Source organism: Nicotiana sylvestris, chromosome 10 (genome assembly GCF_000393655.2).
Source record: "Nicotiana sylvestris chromosome 10, ASM39365v2, whole genome shotgun sequence".
Classification (NCBI taxonomy): Eukaryota; Viridiplantae; Streptophyta; class Magnoliopsida; order Solanales; family Solanaceae; genus Nicotiana; species Nicotiana sylvestris.
In genome coordinates this window covers 65,995,746-66,018,873 of record NC_091066.1, presented here as the reverse complement: position 1 = coordinate 66,018,873, position 23,128 = coordinate 65,995,746, and the positions used below count along the sequence as shown (strand labels likewise).

General features: G+C 39.9%; 1 long non-coding RNA gene across 1 annotated transcript in view; it reads left to right on the top strand.

The window, feature by feature from the left end:
* The window catches only part of LOC138880421 (uncharacterized), a 103,592-nt gene that overhangs the window by 5,553 nt on the left and 74,911 nt on the right, over window positions 1-23,128 (top strand). The window lies entirely within an intron of this gene.

Here is a 23,128-nt window from a genome sequence, read left to right as displayed (position 1 = left end):
CAGGTCATTCTAGATCTGAGGTGATTCGAGTATTATTAAGCATTTTCCTTTAAGAACCCCCTATTTTAACTAACTATTTCGACTTTTTTTAAAACTAGGGTTCATCCCAAGTTGTTTTTCAGGGGTTTTTTCTGACTTCTAAGCGTCTGATTAATTACCCTTTCGTCTTCGAGACTGATTTGTGCAAGAATATGAATCCCTAGTTGATTCTATGTGATTCCTTCAATCTTTGCTTCGATTTTGGGTAGTTTTGTGGTACTAGTCATGTTAGTTTACTCTATCTTTGGACTTAAACATTTTTCCTTGATAAATCCAGTATTTTTATAGTTTTTCCCTAATTGATCTTTGTTAGAGTTCGAACCTGCTTTTCCGGCTAAGTACTGTATTTCCTTTGAGGTCTTACTTAGTTTAATATCAATTTTATGGGATTTGAGTAATTGTTTCCGGAAATCACTATTCTTTTGAAGGTTTTGCTGATTACTTTACTCTATTAAGATTCATGTGCTTAAATTATATTTATTTCCTTTTTTATGACTTTAATTGATCATCTCTGCCTCAATTGATTGCCTGTATAATTTTAGGATTCTTACTGAATATTTATTTGGTATGATTTGGACTCCTTGCCTTAATTAAACCTCTGTTGTTACCGTTAATTAATTACCCAAAATAAGGGGGTCTATTCCAAACCCCTTTAGGTGATTTGATTCTGTAATTTTTTGTGATTGTCCCTGATTGACTGGCTTCTGATTCTTTACCTTATTAGTTCTACTCCTAAAGTGCTATATATACACTCTTCTTTTACCTCTCAACACACGAACAATAGTTTAGAAAACACATACACACACAAACTCTCTCTTCTTTCTCTAATACTTATGCTAACTATTGTCTAACCGGCTGAAAGCGAATGCTAGGCTGTGGAACTCTACTTGCTTTACTTTTCTGCACTTTACTTCCTTAACTTGTATATTCCTAGTTTAATTCTGAAACTCAACTCTATGTGCTCCATGTCTGTTAATCCATGTCTCCTTCTGCATTGACTTAATGACTCATGTGTTTAATTACCCTTCTTATAGACTCCTAATGTACTTGATTAACACTAAGTGGCATGATTATGTATCTGTAATAAACCTTTCCCTCAACATGACTAATCCCATACCCTGTCTATATGTCTTATTACTATTTTAATTTTGAGCATGACTCCCTTATTAACACTTTGAAGCAATAGTTTTGTATTCTGGAGGCCAATCCATTGCTACTTGTCTCTGTACTCGCTGGTCTAAATGCTTCTCTCCTCATCCTTGTTTACATGTTTCTGATTTGGGCTCTCTATGTCCCCAACCCCTTACTTCCCTGCTTGTGAGTGTTGAAATGATACTTCTTTGAATTTGTGTTGTGTGTGCTGACTTGTTCCAAGTTGTTGTTGCTCCTATTCATTTCAAAACTATTTTCCCTCAGCAACTCTTCTGTTGTTTTGCAAACTTATTTCAAGCTAATCTTTGTCAAAGTTGTTTCCAACTCAACTCTTTTAAATCTATGTCAAGCACTCTCACATGTACTCTTAGACCACTAGGTTTTGCCCCTTTTGTGTGAGCCTTACCTTGGGACCCTTGAGCTCCCTTTGAACTTGGACACATAAAATCTGGCCTTTCCACACTGCACTTACTCTGTCTTGGCTATGAAATCTGGGTGTGAGCACTGCCTGGGATCCCTTGAGGTCCTTAGGAAACTCTGACACACCCGGATATAAGAAAGACTATGGAACAATCTCGGCACTTGAAGTGATTTATTACATAACTCAGGGAGGAAGTCCTAATCAGGCTCCCTATAGTGTAACCTCTTATTTTTTATTTCTACTTATGTAATTCATTTCAATGTTGGTCTGTAATAACCTGTTTTGAACAAGTATTGGGGTGACTAGTAAAAACGGTGGGGTAAATATGCATGTTATAGCTGTTAAGGGTAGAAAACATGTTATTAGGTTTATATTCCTAATTGTGCATTTAGAAATCCTGCTCATAGGAAATTCTGCAGTCATGCTGTGCATTTAGAAATCCTGGTCTTAGGAAATTTTGCAATCATGTTGTGCATTTAAAAATCCTGCTCTTAGGAAATTCTACAATCATGTTGTGCATTTAGAAATCCTACTCTTAGGAAATTCTGCAATCATGCTGTGCATTTAGAAATCCTGCTCTAAACAAACTGGTAATTATCCCTGCCTATCTTTGTAATATTTAGAACAACATGTTTTAGGTAAAAACAATCTCCAAACTGTTTTAATAATTCTGAATAACTGTTGCATATTATTTTACGCCTGGGCAAGCCTTAGGCAATCAACTTTAAATAAAACCAGAATCGTCTTTGTGATTAGCGTTTATCTATCAATGTGTTAAAATCAGTAGGCAAGCCTGATTCGGACTTCTTTTTTGAGTCATGTAATAAATTTGGTTATGCTATTGTCACTTAGATACCATGCTTAGGATCTGAATTCGGACCTTAATTGTGTATAAGTCATGCTGTTCATGTGCACTGTATTTGGAGGTATATTTGAGCCTTTCGTTTGTCTTCCGTGCTCCCTTTAATTGTAGTCCTACTTGTTATTATATGTCGCCTTAGTATTTTGCCTTTAAACTTAAGGGTCTGCCTAGAACTTCCCCCTTTTACAGGATAGAAGTCCTAAATTCCTCTAAGACTGATAGGAAGGGACGGGAAATAACATGCAATAGGGGTCGAGACCAACCCTCGCTTTAATTAACTTCATGGGGCGGGAAAGTGTAGATATGGATATGATGACCGGTGCATTAATACCACGTGTAAACCCTCTTTGAGGAGTGTCATACTAGGTATTGCATTAATGTGATCAATATTATGAATAAACCTAGGACACCCCCTTTCACATTCCCAAATATGCTTAGATTCTAATTCTTTTCAAAATCTTGCTTTCATTAATTGCTTTTCAAAACATCTGTGTTTTTAAACTAAAATCCCCTATTATTTGAACCATACTTGTTTATTTGCTAATTGTACAAATTCATAAAAAATTGTTTGGCCATGAACCACACTAGTGGATCCTGAGCGGTGCCTAACACCTTCCCTTTAGGATAATTTCAAGCCCTTACCCTATCTCTGGTTATCAAGTAGTTATATATGAACCCTATAGGTGTCCTAACGCACGTTAAATCGTTAGGTGGCGACTCTTCAAAAAATGCAAACCCCTTTTCCCAAAAGGAAGGAGTTGTCCCATAACCAAAATGTCATAAACCTGATTTCGCAAGGAAAAAGGGGGCGCGTTAGCATGGCAACTCTGCTGGGGATATTCAGGCTTTTACCATTTCATACCTTTTTTTGTGAATTTTTACCCCTCCCTATGTGCAATTATTTGTTTAATTTCTTTAAGCGTTTAATATCTTTTTTCAAAAGAAAAACTGACGTATCTTTCTTGTTTCCTCCCTCTATAACTGCTGCTTTAAATTATAAAGCTGTTGTATTTATTGCTTTCTTTACGTGCAAATACATGTCAACATGCTTTTAATTATTGCATAATCATGCTCAATATCATACTCCACTCGTGCCAAACAAATACTATAGCAACGCTTGATGAGTGGTTACACCCTTCCTCTATCATTACCCCCTAAATTTGGAAAGGCTTAATTGCGGTAAAACTAGTCGATCAGTGGTGCAGTCGACAGTTCCGTGCATTCCCCTTGACTTGTCCGCTTAAGGGTACCAGTCTAAAACCCCATAGAAACTTTACTCTAATTAAATTGTGCATGCATCATGGTCTAACCTAGCCGGGTGAGTTATGTTGTCCACATAATGATCCTTTAATAGCCTTGTCCAAAGTCCACTGGGTTTCTCTAAACCAAAACGAACATCATCACATTCTGTGCATTTATTTGGAAAACTAAATGCTTCATGCTAATTGTTGATATTAAATAGTCAAGTTTGGTGGGGTAAGGGCCTAACCTTGTTTGTCTTGCAGGAATATGAGGCACGAAGCCCCCAGATTCGGCATGGTCACCAATATCCACCCAAGATTGGTAAGTTGGTGGAAAGATGTACATTTTAATGACAAAATGCACGTCAAAAAATATCTGGGTAATATGCTATCCCTAACAACATGATAATAGAAGCTGCTACATTATTTTGGGATTGTGAAAGGGCCATGTTTCGCTTTGGTGACATCTAAATGACCCCTCTGCTATAGGAGATAGAAGGACTGATTAGTCTAGCGTGGGAAACTCCGGGTTTGTTGATGCCAGAGAACCGCACATGCAAGGGTTTCCTGAAAATGATGGGTTTGAAGAAGAATACAGAATTGGTATGCCTGAAGGAATCGTACATCCCTCTTGACTACCTGTATGAAAGGTACGATCATAGCAAATCATACCGTACCTACCATGACAAGTTTTCCATCACGTCCTTGGGATATATCCATCATAAGGTTTTCATCTTAATGTTTTGCTTCCTGGGTCTGATCATGTTTCCAATGAAGAAAGGGAGAATCGATACTCGGCTGGCTATGGTAACCAAGACCCTAATGAAGGGGATTGGTGGGCAAACATTCAGCATTGTGCCCATGATCATCGCAGACATATACCGAGCCTTAGAGAAGTGTCAACGAGGAGCGAAACACTTCGAAGGCTGCAATCTACTACTTCAGCTTTGGCTCATGGAACATCTCCAAAAGGGCAAATACCGACAAGAAATTCAACGAAGGGTCTGGGATGATCACATCGCTTTCCACCATCCAAAGCGAATGAATTACATCCCTGACATGTTTACTCAGTCTGAGAATGCCAAAAGATGGGTTGAGCTCTTTGATAATCTTATTGATGAACAAGTTCAATGGATGTTCGAGTGGTTTTCGACAGAGGAGTTCATCGCCTGATCCAGAGATGCACCTTTCCTAATACTGATTGGTCTAAGAGGAACATACCCTAACGTCCCTCTTCGAGTTATGAGGCAAGCAGGTAGGAAGTAAGTCATACCCATGGTCGACAAGATGAGGCATCTTCGAGCTGACTTCCAAAATGATGATAGTCCCCACAAGGGCCAAGCCCAGCACATGTGGCACTACAAAATCATAATGGGGAAAGACACCATCGAGCCAGACAGATATCATGCCGGTTGTACCCCTTTCTATTCGGGTTAGTTGGAAGACAATTGGGATAGTCTAGGCCATCCAGGGTTCGTTCGAGGTCATAGAATTATAGATGAAAAGGCCGAGGCACAGGTCAAGTACAACCAGCTGCGCAAAAGGATTCGTGAATGCGAGAGCAAACACCACGAGATACAAGAGTCCAACCATAAGCTGATTGAGGAATGGAAAGACATGGCTATCAGTGCCAACAAAAAGCTAGGATACTTGGAGCGATGCATAGTAGAACTGGAGGGAAAATTTCTCAAAAGGGTTGAAGACTGTCAAAAGGCTGAAGGGACCGAAGGCGGACATCTAGCCAGAGCATACCTGTTGTTGGGACTTCACTAATTGGGGAAGCTATTCGACGGAGCCAAGGATGCCGAGTCTGGGGAAGGTCCTTCTGGGACCAAGCAGATAGGAGTTTAATTTTTCGCTTTATGAATGTAATAAAGCCAATGGCCATTAGTGACTTTTATTTCTTGCTTACTTAGTGTCGTTTAGGATTCATCTATTTTTATCAATAAAATGAGGCATTTAGCATTGAAAATTCTCCAAGTCTATTTGTCGCTAGGCCTACCTCGGGCACAAAGAGGTTCCCAAATTAGGACACACTTTACATTCTTGCACTATGTGTTTAAATATTGAAATACTTTTATAATCTTCACTGACTTGATTACCTTTTGTTTTATTATTCCCCCTCCCTCCCCCAAGGTTAGTTCGTTCACTCTGGCATCATCATCTTATTTCACAAGATCCAAGGGCCCTCATTCCACTCCTCCTCTTAGTCCCATTAAAGGCAAGAACAAATGCAAGATGGGAGATTTAAACAACATCAGGAAGGAGAACACAGTTGAACGGGTAGAGGCCATTGATGGCTAGGGTATTCGGGTTCCTAACGAGAATGTGTCACAAATTGAACAAAAACTATTGAAATTCCAAGAAGAGCTCGATCAGGTTTGGAATTTGGCAAACCTGTCATTTTCTCTCAACACCCCAGATATCAACTTCCCCAACGCTCAAAACCCTACACCTTCTCAAAATATCCTAAAACAACAGAATCATCCTGCTCCTCATTATCATGCTGCTCCACCAAAGAACCAATGTAACACCTGCCATACCCCAAACAACGCTCCACTACTCATCCCAGAACCTCAGAACTCCACAAATGACCATTTACACACCCATACACTAGGCCACTATAACACTCCTATCTACGTGGAGACCATGCCACACTCCACCCAACCTATCTCCAGCACATCTGAGTCTGATGAAAAGGATCTGCTTATTTGGAACTTGACTGAGGAACTTAAGAAATTGACCAGCCAAATTTAGGGCATTGAAGGGAACAAATGAATCGAGGGGCTGAACTATGAGGACCTTTGCGTACAACCTGATGTCGAACTACCTGAAGGGTACAAACCTTCCAAGTTCAAAATGTTTGATGATACGGGTGTTCCAAGGGTCCATCTGAGGGCATATTGCGACAAGCTGGTTGGAGTAGGGAAAGATGAAAGAATCTGCATGAAACTGTTCATGAGGAGTTTGAAAGGAGATGCATTATCTTGGTACATGAACCAAGATCCCAAGAAGTGGTCAAGTTGGGTAGGCATAACATCTGACTTCATGGATAGATTCAGGTTTAATATAGAAAACGCACCAGACGTGTTCCATATCCAGAATTTGAAGAAAAAGCCCACATGACATTTCGCGAATATGCTACTCGCTGGAGGTCTGAAGCTGATAAGGTCAGACCTGCCCTAGAACATGAGCAAATGAACAAGTTCTTTTTCTGGGCTCAGGACCCACAGTACTATGAGCGGATGATGATAATTGAAAACCACAAGTTCTCTGACATTATCAAATTAGGTGAGAGAATTGAAGAAGGTATTAAAAGTGGTATGGTTACAAATTTTGAAGTCTTGCAAGCTACGAATAATGCTTTACAGTCCGGTGGTGTGTCTAAAAAAAGGGACGTAGGGGCTATAATTGTTGAACAAAGAACTAAGTCTCCCCTCAAATACCAAGATTACCCAACACCTCCACTCACACACCAGCCAACCCCAAATTACCAAGCACCATCACCTTCATACCAAGATCCGCCACCAACTTATCAGTCATCTCCACCTCCTACATATAAACCTACTTCACCCAGATACTCCCAACCCGCTCATGTCTACCAAACTTATAATGCATAACCATCTCACTCTTAATCAACCCCCGCACACCAAAATTTCCCTAAACCCCGACCTAATTTTGATCACAAACCTCCAAAACAATATACAACCATCATCGAACCCATCGACCAGCTGTAGGAGAGGCTCAAAGCTGCTAGTTATATCACCCTCATCCCTGCTGCAACCTCTGAAAATCCTTCTCAGTGAATTAACCCAAACAAGTACTGTGCATACCACTCCGACATGAAAGGGCACACCATCAATGAATGCCGCTCCTTGAAGGACAAGATACATTCCTTGATTGATAACAAGATCATTGTGGAAAAGGAGCCCGCTCGAAATGTCTGCGACAACCCTCAGCCAGACCATAAGGGTGGGGGTATCCATATGATTGAAGTAGAAGATGACTGGGATCCCGAGGGATTAGTCGGGTTGATCGCAGAAGATGATGACCCAAAGAAACCAACAATTACTCTCAATCCAATCATAGTCCAGACCCAACTGTCTGAGGACGCTGAGTTGAATATGTCTATACCTCTTGAGTTTGAAGCAGCGCCATCCACAAAGGCACCAACACCAATTGAGGTTGAATTCGCATCTCTGGCAAATGCACCCGCACCATTTGAGGTTACAGTCTTGCCACCCAAGGCACATTTTGCGTTCGAAGTATGGATAGTAGCGCCAATCCTAGTGGCGATGTCAACCATGCCACCCTTCTATACAAATGCTGCACCCTGGGACTATACAGCCGAGGCGAGAAGGAAGGGCAAGGTTGGGATGGAAAAACTGTCGCAGCACAGGGTATGACAAGAACTGATAGAGTCTATACCCCTAAACATCTAGCTGAATCAAGCAAGTAGGCCTCCAATCAGCCACCCCTCATTGAGATAGGTCCGGACGACCTTTGGAGGAAAATACATGCCAAGTAATATTCGGTCATCGACCAGTTAAACAAGGCGCTAGCACAAATATCCATTCTCTTTTTGCTGCAAAATTCTGATATGCACAAGAATGCTCTGTTAAAGGTGCTAAATGAAGCATACGTACCAAGTAACATCACTAGCAGGGAAGTGGATAATATGGTAGGATAAGTGCTAGAAATCCATAAGATTACCTTTCATGAGGACGAGCTGCCACCTGAATTGTTGTGGTACAACAAAGCACTACACATCACCGTGCAATGCGAAGATTATTTCATCACCAGAATCCTGATCGATGGAGGTTCCAGTCTTAACATTTGTCCACTGGTAACACTCAAGAAGCTGGCTAAAGGGCTGCATGAGATAAATGATGGAGTAATCAATGTGAAAGCCTTCGATGGTTCTCAGAGGTCCACAATTGGCGAGATTAGTATATCCCTGCATATGGGACCAACCTGGTTCGTGGTCGATTTCCAGGTAATAGATGTACCAGCATCTTACAACTTGCTGATGGGACGGCCATGGATTCATGACGTTGGGGCCGTAAAATCAACGCTACATCAGGTAGTAAAGTTTGAATGGAATCACTGAAGTGATCATTCACGGCAACAGTAGCAACCCTTTATACAGTCGCCAGACTATTCTGACGATCGATGGAAGAAGAAAGTTGGGTGGAGAAACTTACCACCATATTGAGCGGGTCAATGCTATCGACAAAGACAAATGGTGGGATGGCAAAATCGAGAGTATACTGAGTTGGAGTGGCCACGAACCTGGAAAAGGGCTCGACAAGAACCTCCAGGGAATCTCTAAACCCATAAAACTCAAGAAACATGGCACTACCTTCGGTTTAGGATATGAATACACCTGGGAATAATCCAATAACTGGTCACCACCATGGCACAATCCTTACTATCCACTAGAGCAACTAATACCACATCTGGAGCAGACCTTCCAACAGGCCGACATTATTTATGGGCCAGATGAAGAAGAAGCACTTGCAGCAATGAAAAACTTGTTTTTAGAGGATAGTGATATTGACTGTTGTGTTATTCTTGAGGAGGAGGGGGAGGAAGGCCCTTCCATATAGGCTGCAAGCAGAGGGGCACATTTCAAGAATTGAACCATCATGACAACCAAAGCCCGACGAGCCTCAGGGTAGAAAGGCTAAAACAAGAATTATTCACTTTTTTATTTACTAAATGATTTTCTTTTCGTATTTTTCAATTTCCGCAATAATATCTCCAATGTTCAAAACAGTTATTCAACAGTTATTCTCTCCTTATTTTACCAATACAATATTACTATTACTTGTCTTGATAAACCAATGACTGTGACATGCAATGAGACAATGCAACAAACTGACGTGGATTTAGAAAAAGATGACATACCTGACGAGATTGTCAAAGAAATTAAGAAATTTGAGAATAGACCTAAGTCCAACCTGGACGAGACCGAGATTGTCAACCTGGGAGATGCAGAAAACATCAAGGAAACACGAATCAGCATTCACCTATCGCCATTAGAGAAGAAAGAATATGCAGAACTTCTGAAACAGTATGAGGACATATTCGCCTGGTTGTATAATCACATGACTGGTCTGAGTACGTCTATTGTGGCTCACAAACTGCCAACCGATCCAATGTGTCCGCCAATAAAGCAGAAGCTCAGAATGTTCAAGCCTGATATGAGTTTGAAAATTAAGGAAGAGGTCACCAAGTAGATCAAGGCTAAGGTTCTCAGGGTAGTAGAATACCCGACATGGTTAGCCAACATTGTGCCAGTGCTAAAGAAGGACGGGAAGGTCAGAGTCTGTGTCGACTACCGGGATCCCAATCGGACCAGTCCAAAAGACGACTTCCCTTTGCCAAATATACACATCCTGATTGACAATTGCGCCAAGCATGAGCTACAATCATTCGTAGATTGCTTCGCTGGTTATCATCAGATATGGATGGATGATGAAGATGCTGAGAAAACGGCTTTCATTAGCCGTGGGGAGTGTACTGTTACAAGATGATGCCATTCGGCCTGAAGAATGCAGGGGCCACCTACATCAGGGCCATGACTACCATCTTTCATGATATGATACACAAGAAGATAGAGGTATATGTGGATGATGTTATAATAAAATTCAAGAAGGACACTAACCACATAAAAGATCTGAGGTGGTTCTTCAATAGACTGCAGCGATACAATTTGAAACTAAACCCCCCAAAGTGCACATTTGGGGTTCCCACCGAGAAATTGCTTGGGTTTATTATAAGCTACCGAGGAATAGAACTTGATCTATCTAAAATCAAAGCAATTAAAGAAATACCACTGCCAAAGAACAAGAAGGATGTGATGAGTTTCTTGGGAAGGCTTAACTACATCAGTCGATTCATAGCACAGTCTCCAATTATCTGTGAACTAATCTTTAAGATGTTAACGAAGGACGCTGCCACCAAATGGACCGATGACTGCCAAAGGGCCTTTGACAAAATCAAAGAGTACCTGTCAACACCACCAGTCTTTGTCCCGCCCGAGCCAGGTAAACCCTTATTACTCTACCTTGCACCATTGGATGGAGCCTTCAGCTGCGTTCTGGGGCAGCACGATGAAGCGGGGAGGAAGGAGCAAGCCATTTATTATCTCAGTAAGAAGTTCACCCCGTACGAGGTCATTCTCTATTGGAATGCACCTGTTGTGCTTTGACTTGGGTAGCTCAGAAGCTGAGACATTACTTTTGCGCCTATACTACATATCTCATATCAAGGATGGATCCCTTGAAGTACATCTTTTAGAAGCCCATGCCCACCGGCAAGCTAGCCAAGTGTCAAATCATTTTGAGTGAGTTTGACATTGTTTATGTAACTCAGAAAGAGGTCAAGGGACAGGCACTGGCAGACCACCTTGCTGAAAACCCTGCGGATGGAAGATACGAACCCCTGAAAACGTATTTTCCTGATGATGAGGTATCATTCATAGGAGAAGACATTGCGGAATCCTAAGACGGTCGGAGAATGTTCTTCGATGGAGTAGAAAACTTCAAAGGCGTTGGCATAGGAGCAGTCCTGATATCAAAAACCAATTAGCATTATCCGGTGTATGCCAAACTTAGGTTCCCCTACAGTAACAATATGGCCGAGTATGAAGCCTGCATCTTAGGACTCAAAATGGCCATTGACATGAACGTTCAAGAGTTGCTAGTAATTGGAGATTCAGACTTACTTATACATCAAGTGCGAGAAGAATGAGCAACCAAGAACTCCAAGATACTCCCGTATCTGCATCACATAAAAGAATTGAGAAAGAGGTTCACGAAGACAGAATTCCAGCATGTTCCCAAAGTCCAGAATGAGTTTGCCGATGCATTGGCTACCCTATCATCTATGATACAGCATCCCGACAAGAATTCCATTGATCCCATTTGGGTGAAAATCCATAATCAGCCAGCTTACTGTGCCCATGTCGAAGAGGAAGCAGACAGAAAAACCTTGGTTTCATGATATCAAGGAATATTTGGCAAAAGGAGAGTACCTAGAGCTTGCTAATCCCACTCAAAAACACACACTTCAGAGATTGTCCAATAAATTCTTTCATAGCAGAGGAATCCTGTATAGGAGGACTCCTGATTTAGGATTATTAAGATGTGTCGATGCAAAGGAATCATCCAGACTACTAGAGGAAATTCATGATGGGACATGCGGCCCACATATGAACGTTTTTGTCTTAACAAAGAAGATACTCCGGGCTGGTTACTTTTGGATGACTATGGAATGGACTGCATCCAGTATATTCAAAAATGCCACCACTGTCAGATACATATAGACATGATAAAGGTACCCCCAAGCGAGCTTAACAAAACAAGCTCACCGTGGCCGTTCATCGCCTAGGGAATGGACGTTATTGGACCAATCGAGCCTACTACTTCCAATGGACACAAGTTTATCCTAGTAGCCATCGACTATTTCACCAAATGGGTCGAAGCAGCATCATATAAAGCAGTGACAGAGAAAGTCGTGGCAGACTTTGTTCGCGACCGCATTGTTTGTCAATTCGTAATTCTAGAGTCAATCATTACTGATAATGGCTCCAATCTCAACAGCGACTTGATGAAAGCTATGTGTGAAACTTTCAAGATCAAACACAAGAATGCCATAGCCTACAGACCTCAGATGAATGGAGCTGTAGAAGCCACCAACAAGAATATCAAGAAGATATTAAAGATAATGATAGAGAAGCATAAATAGTGGCACAAGACGTTATCATTTTCTCTTGTAGGGTATCATACCACAGTCCGCACATCAATTGGGGAAACCCCCTACATGTTGGTTTACGGTACAAAGGCTATCATTCCCGCTGAGTTAGAAATTCCTTCCCTAAAGACCATACATGAAGCTAAGTTCGACGACGTAGAGTGGGTAAAAAGTCGTTATAAGCAACTAGCCCTAATAGATGGAAAAATAATGAATGCATTCTGCCATGGTCAACTCTATCAGAACAAAATATCCAGAGCCTTCAACAAAAGAGTCAAACCAAGACAGTTCACATCGGGATAGTTGGTGTTGAAGAAAATTTTTCCGCATCAAGATGAAGCCAAAGGGAATTTATCTCCCAACTGGCAGGGTCCATACATGGTTCATCGAGTTTTGACAGGAGGAGACCTTATACTTGCAGAAATGGATGGAGAAGTCTTGCCAAAGACGATCAATTCAGATGCAGTCTAGCATTACTATGTATAATCTTTGTGCTTTCCTTATATGATGTAAATTGAACTATGCCTGACCTGATTTTCTTCTAAGAGGGGATACGTAGGAAACCCTATGGGTTCGGTCACAACTCAATAAAATTTCATCCCCCCCCCCCCCCGCAATTGGAAACTAAGGCAGAATTTTGAGGAGGACTATCAATATTCTGAAGTAATTTCAGCCAATCGCTGCACGAGCAGTAGTCAGAAACATCAACCCATCAAACTGGGGTAGAATTTTGAGGAGGATCCTCAAAATTCCGTATCTGGAGAGGTTGCAATGTCCTGAACTACGTCACAGTCGTCGGTTCATCAAAAAGCTATTTTAACTATACATTTATGTCATACTTTTACAAAATCATGCATGATTATTATTGAAACTGTTTCGTTTAGCAACACTACCCAACGATACATACGGCATCACCAGATCAAAGCCTAACGAGTCAAGCAAAGCCAGCAAGAATACGAACTAACCTTCCCCCTTGCAAAACTTACAATTTTTCTTTGGATGCAGGCACTAGGATTGAGAAATCATTAAACATACTGTACGCCCATGGAACAAACATTGTTCAAGAATACGACTCTCAGAAACGTTGCACTTGCCAACATTTGCTATCAGCACACACTAGTGATGTTTCGTACGTCACAATGCTCCCAGTAATCACAACGCCGTAATCTGCTATCATCTAAGGAAACTCTACTATCATTTGTTATTTTATTTCTTGCATAAGTTTACCATTCTATCTTCCGAGACTAAACGCTGTCTCCATTTGCATCTACATTGCATAAAGGCTACTATTCTGCCTTCCAATTTGCATAAGGCTACCATTCTGCCTTCCGAGACTAAACACTATCTCCATTTACATCTGCATTGCATAAGGCTATCATTCTGCCTTCCAACTTGCATAAGGCTACCATTCTGCCTTCCGAGACTAAACGATGTCTCCATTTGCATCTGCATTGCATAAGGCTACTATTCTGCCTTCCAATTTGCATAAGGCTACCATTCTGCCTTCCGAGACTAAACGCTATCTCCATTTGCATCTGCATTGTATAAGGCTACCACTCTGCCTTCCAACTTGCATAAGGTTACCATTCTGCCTTCCGAGGTTAAGCTCTACCTCCATCTGCATCTGCATTTCATAAGGCTACCATTCTGCCTTCCAACTTGCATAAGGCTACCATTCTACCTTCCAACTTGTATAAGGCTACCATTCTGCCTTCCAAGGTTAAGCTCTACCTCTATCTGCATTCGCATCTTTGCATAAGGCTACTTTCCTTCCTTTCAAGCCTAAGCTTGGCCTCCAATTTTCTTCGAAACTAAGCACTATCCCAAGCACTATTTATTTAGCTTCTCTTACGGGCTAAGTTCTGCCCTTCAATTTGCAATACTAAGCTCTATCTTGTCCACATCATACTACTGCATCCTTCATGGTCTGAAATATCGCCAACTCATCCAAAGGCGTCATCATTCGGAGGCACCATCTTCATAGCCTAAGAATACCATGTCATGGACTGAGGATCTCTTTCAATCTTTTGCATATCATTATTCAAAGGCGTCATGGTTCGGAGGCACCATCCTCATAGCCCGAGAACATCATTTCATGGCCTTCAAATCCCTTATCATACGCTTCATGACCCAGGACATCATGGTCTAAGGACATCATTCTCATCGTCCGAAGACAACTTTCATGGTCCAACAGGAATTTGCATCATGTTTAAAATTATGCATAGTATACGTTTGTATTGTTTCTATTTGCAGGTAAGCCGGCGAGAAACGGCTACCCCAGCAGGAGCGATCCATCTCCAGTTCCCTTAGCCATATCAAACCTAACCATTCCCGTAAACCGTTCACTCACCCAACCCTAGATGTTCGTCTGTTCTTGAAATGTCTTCATCGGCATACTCCGTCGATGGATCCTGAACTACATAAGGCCAGATTCCTGTGAAACCAGGGATATGTAGGCAGCTCAGAAGCCAGAGTGCGGCCGGACCTCTTCAAACCGTTTCGCTCGGTCAAAATTGGCCATCATTTCTTTACCCGAAAACTCTTGCATTCTTCCCGGGTAAAGAGGGGTAGCTGTTGATATCCATTTTTCCCTTATATATCTTAAATATGCAAAATAACTTTAAAAATGCATATATAAGCATATACAAGGTTTTAATTATTATTCCCATAATTTAAGTTTTTAAGTTGATTTATTTTCTCCCTTTTTATCCATAAATCACTAATAATTATTTCCAAAAGTATTGTTTTGATAATTCATCTATTGGATTTCGATAATTATGCCAAAATGTGGCAAAGGTAATTTTTATATATTTTTTATAATTATATTTAGTATTTTTAAATCTAAATTGTATATAATTACAATATTAGACCTTTTAAGATTTAATTATGTTTTATATGCATAGAATTGGATACATTATTTTTAAATTAATAATTATGTATTTTTTAAATCATTTAAGCACTTTAAATTATTTTTCAGGAACTATTTACTATTTTTTTATAAATTAAATAGGAAAAATTGACTATTTAAATTATAGCCAAATCAGGACCCCAATTCCCAGCCCGATTTACAATTAAAAAATCGACCCACACCCTAGTAACCCATACCCAAAACCCAAAGCCCCCCTACCCCATCTAATCTCAACCGTTGACTTCCCAGATCAATGGTCGACGTTATTTCCTTCCATAATTAATCAAAGGACACCCCAAACCCTACCCCAATTGTTTCATTTGAGCTGCCTCTAAGTCCTCTCCTCCTATCTTCTCTCTCAGACACCATCAAACCCTAATCATTTTCCACCCTTCTCCGGCCACCTCCCTCATCGGAAACCATGGCCTCTCATCATCTCCTGGCCTCTACTTCACCCTACGCCGATTTGACACTACCCTGAGGACCTCATGTGAACTTGGAGCGGTTCAACTCTTATCCATGGTCTTTCATGACATTTCCCGGCCATCTATGGCTGTTCGAGTAAGATCTTTGACTTTTTCCGGCTAAAATCAATGACGTTTTAAGTCTTCTCATCTTCTTTGGGTTCCCTGAAACCCTAACTCTTGAGATTTTTTCACTTTTCTTTAGATCTGTCTCTGATCTAGTTATATCCTTGAGTTTTTAACCGATTTTTCTTCATCTCTATTATATTTTGAAAAACCCTAGATTCGTTATTGTTCGATTCTTCTCAGAGCTTTCTAGATCTGAGGTGAATCGAGTATTATTAAGCGTTTTCTTTTAAGAACCCCTTGTTTTAACTAACTATTTCAATTTTTTTTAAAACTAGGGTTCATCCCAAGTTGTTTTTCAAGGGTTTTTCTGACTTCTAAGCGTCTGATTAATTACCCTTTCGTCTTCATGACTGATTTGTGCAAGAATATGAAACCCTAGTTGATTCTATGTGATTCCTTCAATCTTTGCTTTGATTTTGGGTTTTTTTTGTGGTACCAGTCATGTTAGTTTACTCTATCTTTGGACTTAAATATTTTTCCTTGATAAATCCAATATTTTGGTGGTTTTGCCCTAACTGATCTTTGTTAGAGTTCGAACCTGCTTTTCCGGCTAAGTACTGTATTTCCTTTGAGGTCTTACTTATATTTAATCTCTATTCTATAGGATTCGAGTAATTTTTTCCGGAAATAACTATTCTTTTGAATGTTTTGCTTATTACTTTACTCTATTAAGATTCGTGTGCATAGATTATATTTATTACCTTGTTTATGACTTTAATTGATCATCTCTACTTTAATTGATTGCCTGCATAATTTTAAGATTCTTACCGATTCTTTATTTGGTATGATTTGGACTCATTGCGTTAATTAAACCCCTATTTTTACCGTTAATCAATTACCCAATTTAAGGGGTTCTATTCCGAACCCCTTTAGTTGATTTGATTCTGTAATTTTTTGTGATTGTCACTGATTGAATGGCTTCTGATTCTTTACCTTATTAGTTCTACTCCTAAGGTGCTATACATACACTCTTGTTTTACCTCTCTACACAGGAACAATAGTTCAGAATACACACTCACACGCACTCAAACTCTCTCTTTTTTCTTTGATACTTGTGCTAACTGCTTGTCTAGCCGGCTGAAAGCCAAGGCTAGGTTGTGGAACTCTACTTGCTTTACTTTTCTGCACTTACTTCCTTAGTTGGTATGTTCCTAGTTCAATTCTGAAAATCAACTCTATGTGCTCTATGTCTCCTTCTGCACTGACTTAATGGCTCATGTGTTTAATTGCCCTTCTTGTTTACCGCTTTATTCATCATGCTTAAGTTTTGCCCTCTTTTGTTCAAGTGTAATCGACATGTCTACTAGAGTTGTTGTTTATTTCCCTCAACTAGTATACCATGCTAGTATTATAGACTCCTAATGTACATGATTAATACTAAGTGGCATGATTAATTATCTGTAATAAACCCCTGCACTCAACATGACTACTCCCATACCCTGTTTATATGTCTTATTACTATTTTAATTTCGAGCATGACTCCCTTGTTAACACTTTGAAGCAGTAGTTTTGTATTCTGGAGGCCAATCCATTGTTACTTGTCTTTGTACTCGCTGGTCTATATGTTTCTCTCCTCATCCATGTTTACATGTTTCTGATTTGGGCTCTCTATGTCCCCAACCCCTTACTTCCCTGCTTGTGAGTATTGAAATAATACTTCTTTGAATTTGTAATGTGTGTGCTGACTTATTCCAAGTTGTTGTTGCTCCTATTCCTTTCAAAACCGTTTTCCCTCAGCAACTCTTTTGTTGTTTTGCAAACTTATTTCAAACTAATCTTTGTCAATGTTGTTTCCAACTCAACACTTTTAAATCTATGTCAATCACTCTCACATGTACTCTTAGACTACTAGGTTCTGCCCCTTTTATGTGAGCCTTGCCTTAGGAACCTTGAGCTCCCTCTGAACTTGGACACATAAAAGCTGGCCTTTCCACACTGCACTTACTCTGTCTTGGCTATGAAATCTGGATGTGAGCACTGCCCGGGATCCCTTGAGGTCCTCAGGGAACTTTGACGCACCCGGATATGAGAAAGACTATGGAACAATCTTGGCACTTGAAGTGATTTATTACATAACTCAGGGAGGAAGTCCTAATCAGGCTCGCTATAGTGTAACTTCTTATTTTTCATTTCTACTTATGTAATTCATTTCAATGTTAGTCTGTAATAGCCTGTTGTGAACAGGTATTGGGGTGGCTAGTAAAAAGGGTGGCGTAAATATGTATGCTATAGCTGTTAAGGGTAGAAAATATGTAGGTTTATATTTCTAATTGTGCATTTATAAATCCTGCTCTTGGGAAATTCTGTAGTCATGCTGTGCATTTAGAAATCCTGCTCTTAAGAAATTCTGCAATCATGTCGTGCATTTAGAAATCCTTCTCTTAGGAAATTCTACAATCATGTTGTGCATTTAGAAATCCTGATCTTAGGAAATTCTTCAATCATGCTATGCATTTAGAAATCCTGCTCCAAACAAACTGGTAATAATCCCTGTCTGTCTTTACAATATTTAGAACAACATGTTTTAGGTAAAAACAATCTCCAAACTGTTTTAATAATTCTGAATAACTGTTGTATATTATTTTATGCCAAGGCAAGCCTTAGGCAATCAACTTTAAATAAAACCAGAATCGTCTTTGTGATTAGCGTTTAACTGTCAATGTGTTAAAATCAGTAGGCAAACCTAATTCGGACTTCTTTTCTGAGTCATGTAATAAATTTGGTTCTGCTATTGTCACTTAGATACCATGCTTAGGATTTGAATTCGGACCTTAATTGTGTATGAGTCATGCTGTTCATGTGCACTGTATGTGGAGGTATATTTGAGGCTTTCGTTTGTCTTCCATGCTCCCTTTAATTGAAGTCCTACTTGTTATTATATGTCACCTTAGTATTTTGCCTTTAAACTTAAGGGTCTGCCTAGAACTTCCCCCTTTTATAGGATATGAGTCTTAAATTCCTCCGGGACTGATAGGAAGGGACGGGCAAAAACAAGCAATAGGGGTCGAGACCAACCCTCGCTTTAATTACCTTTATGGGCGGGAAAGGGTAGATATAAATATGTTGACCGGTGTATTAATACCACGTGTAGCTCTTCTTTGAGGAGTGTCATACCGGGTATTGAATTGATGTGATCCATATTATGAACAAACCTAGGACACCCCCTTTCACATTCCCGAATATGCTTAGATTGTAATTCTTTTCAAAATCTTGCTTTCATTAATTGCTTTTCAAAACATTTGTGTTTTTAAACTTAAATCCCCTATTATTTGAGCCATACTTGTTTATTTGCCAATTGTACAAATTCATAAAAAACTGTTTGGTCGGGAACCACACTAGTGGATCCTGAGGGGTGCCTAACACATTTCCCTTAGGATAATTTCAAGCCCTTACCTTATCTCTGGTTAACAAACGTAGTAATGTTGAATCCTATCGGTGTCCTAACGCACCTTGAATCCTTAGTGGCGACTCTTCAAAAAATGCAAACCCCTTTTCCCAAAAGGAAGGAGTTTTCCGATAACCAACATGTCATAAACCCGATTCCGCGAGGAAAGAGGGGGCGCGACAATATTTAGCTTCACCTGTTGAAAGAGCCACTGAATTCTGCTTCCTTGTACCCCAAGAGATATGACATGAACCTAAGAAGTGAGCCATTCCAGAAGTGTTTTTTCTGTCCGCAAGATAATCTGCATAGTGTGCATCAGCATACCCAATTAGATTAAAACTGTCACCTGAAGGGTAATACAACACTAGGTCCTGCGTTCCTTTGAGATATCTCATTATTCTTTTGGCAGCCTTCAAGTGAGATTCCTTGGGACGGGATTGGAACCTCGTACACAGCCCCAAGCTAAAAACAATAGCAGGTCGACTGGCAGTGAGATAGAGGAGAGACCCAATGACGCCTCTATACATTGTTTGATTCACTGGAGATCCATTTTCATCCATGTCCAGTCGAGTGGAAGTTGCAATGGGAGTGTCTATCACCTTTAATGCTTCCATGTCAAACCTCTTCAAGAGTTCCCTGATGTATTTTTGCTGGCAAATGGAAGTACCCTTTGGGGACTGTTTTAATTGAAGACCCAAGAAGAAGTTTAATTCTCCCATCGTGATCATTTCAAATTCACTTCCAATAAGTTTTGCAAATTATTCACACAGAGACTCAGTTGTTGCTCCAAAAATGAAATCATCAACATAAACCTGAATAATGAGCAGGTTCCTTCCTCGTTTCTTTAAGAAAAGAGTGCTATCAATTTTCCCTCTTTTAAAACCATTTTTTAAGAGGAACTTTGATAGTCTTTCATACCAAGCTCGAGGAGCCTGCTTTAGCCCATACAGAGCTTTGTCCAGTTTAAACATATATTCAGGGTGCTCATGACATTCAAATCTTGGGGGTTGCTTCACATAGACTTCTTCCTTAAGGAGTCCATTCAAAAATGCACTCTTGACATCCATTTGGAATAGGGTAAATTCCATATGAGATGCAAAAGCGATTAGAATTCTAATAGCTTCCATGCGAGCCACTGGAGCAAACGTTTCATCATAGTCAATCCCTTCTTCTTGATTGTACCCTTGGATCACTAGCCTGACCTTTTTCCTTGTGGTAATTCAAGGTTCATCGAGCTTGTTTTTGAATACCTACCTTGTTCCTATAATGGTTCGATCTGGGGGTCTAGGTACTAGGTGCCACACATTGTTTCTCTAAACCTAATGCAGCTCGTCTTGCATGGTTGCAATCCAATCTGCGTCTTTCAAGGCTTCCTTGATATTTTTGGGTTCTATCTAGGAGAGAAAGGCTGAGAAGGCAAGTGAATTTCTGTCTCTTGTCCTGGTTTGTACTCCAGAATCTAGAGGAGTGATGATGTTATCTATAGGGTGAGAGCTTTGGTGTCTCCAGTTGGACGCCTGAGGTTCATTCTAATAGGAGGAAGGTATATTTGGCTGATTTTTCTCTACGCTTCTTTCAGGTGCTAGTCTAAACTGCATCAACCACCCTTTCTTTAACTTCTGTGGTTGTAATTGAGGTGTTTGGTTCTGTTGATGATGAGGCAGTGTTGTTTTCATTTGACTCCTTTACTTGACTCATCATATCTGCCTTTCCGTTTGTCATGTTAATGACTTCACCAGGAACGAGTAAGGGTTCTCAATCTTGATCTTCCTCGGCACTCTTTTCAACTAATGGATAAGATTCATCAAAGATAACATGGACACTCTCGTCAACACATTGAGTCCGCTTGTTATATATCTTGTAAGCTTTGCTTTGAAAGGAGTACCCAAGAAATATTCCTTCGTCACTCTTGGCATCGAATTTACCAAGCTGATCCTTTCCATTATTGAGAATATAATATTTGCATCCAAATGTTCTTAGATGAGTCAGCTTTGGTTTTCTTCCGTTTAAAAATTCATACGGGGTCTTATTCAGAAGTTATCTAATCATGCACCTGTTCACTAAGTAGTAGGCAGTGTTGACAGCTTCAGCCCAAAAATTCTTTGCAATTCCACTGTCAATCATCATTGTTCTTGCCATTTCTTCCACAGTTCTGTTCTTCCTTTCTACTACTCCATTTTACTGGGGAGTTCTGGGAGTTGAGAAATTGTCAGTGATGCAATTTTCATTAAAGAATTCATCAAATTTGACATTGTCAAATTCTATCCCATGATCTGATTTAATGCATACAACTCTAGACTCCATCTTCACCTTGTTTTTCTTCACGAAGGCCACAAATACTTCAATATTTTCATCTTTTGTTCTGAGAAATAGAGTCAATGTGAATCTAAAATAGTCATCTATGATTACAAAAATGTTACAACCCATATCCACATGTGTTAGTTCATGCCATATATTAGTTAACATAAATCCAAGAAGGAATTATCTTTGAGATGATAAGAAGTCAATCATATTGGTCTTAAGTGATACAAGAGTGTATAAGGGTGATTAACAAGTATTAGAAGTTAAATGAATCAAGGATGTTGTAACTCGTATTTTCAGGTAAATCTAGCGGTGCTTAATACACTCAAGAGTTCATTTATTAAGGTATTTTAATCATATAATATCCGTATCATAAGTCTTGAAGTCAAACGAGTTATGAAACAAAAGTCGACAAAAGTTGTCGCAACTTAGGTTCATAATTTTACTTAAATATTAGGTCCAATGTTTCTAATCTTTTCTCCTAATTTACAAGAAATTACAGGGTGATCTACCAACAAAATTAAAGATCTATGAGTCTAGTTTCCAACGCATTAAACCGTTCATCGATACGATCTCGGAGTAGAGAGATATTCGCGTTTTCGCGAGACTGCGCCAAGCACCTCTCTATGGGGCCCACTAAGGCGGTTTAAGATATTTGGACCTATATAGGATGCCTCCAACCCGTTTTAAGTCATTTATTCTCACTATTTTCAGACCTTAGAACCCTAGGAACATCCTCTCAAGGTTCTCTCAAGATTCAAGACCCAAAAAAGGGCAAACAACACAAATCAAGTGTCGGGAATTCCGTGGCGCTAGTAAGTCTCTTGTTCTTCTTGTTGTTGCTCATTTTTGTGTCGTTCCAGCTCGTGTGGGAGGTTGTTTTAAAGGGTTTATGTTCTGTAAATACTCCCTCATGTTCTTAATATCAATCCTAGGTGATTTCAAGCCTTCTAAAGTGATTCTAGTGCCGAAAAACACTAATTGATCGCTAGTTTCGCTTTTTTGTTGTTGTGGCAGCATTGGAGGGATATTTCATGGAAATTTAAGGTCAAATTGGAGTTGTTCTTTCTGTATAAAGGTAAGGAACCTCTTACTCTATATGTATTTAAGATTATCCAAGTTGCGGCTAAGCCATTGAAGCTAGAACTTGTGAGATATATATCGAAAGGCTTGGTAGTAATGTTATTGTTTTGTGGACTGTTTTGCGTTGTTGTTGGGCTGCGTATTTTACTACTATTTTGTGGAGTTTTGGAGGAGGAGGGTGTGGAGAAACACCATATATATGTAGGGTTATGGGCTGATAGTTATTCGTAACATTTCCAGGTTATTTGACACGACTACGGTGGTCGTCGTATGTATGGAGTGATTAGACTGTGTGTGAACTATTTTGGGAGGCTCAATATGTTTATTATTGATGTTGTTTGGGATGTTTGGTGACTGTTTTGAATGGTGTGAGGTCATATATA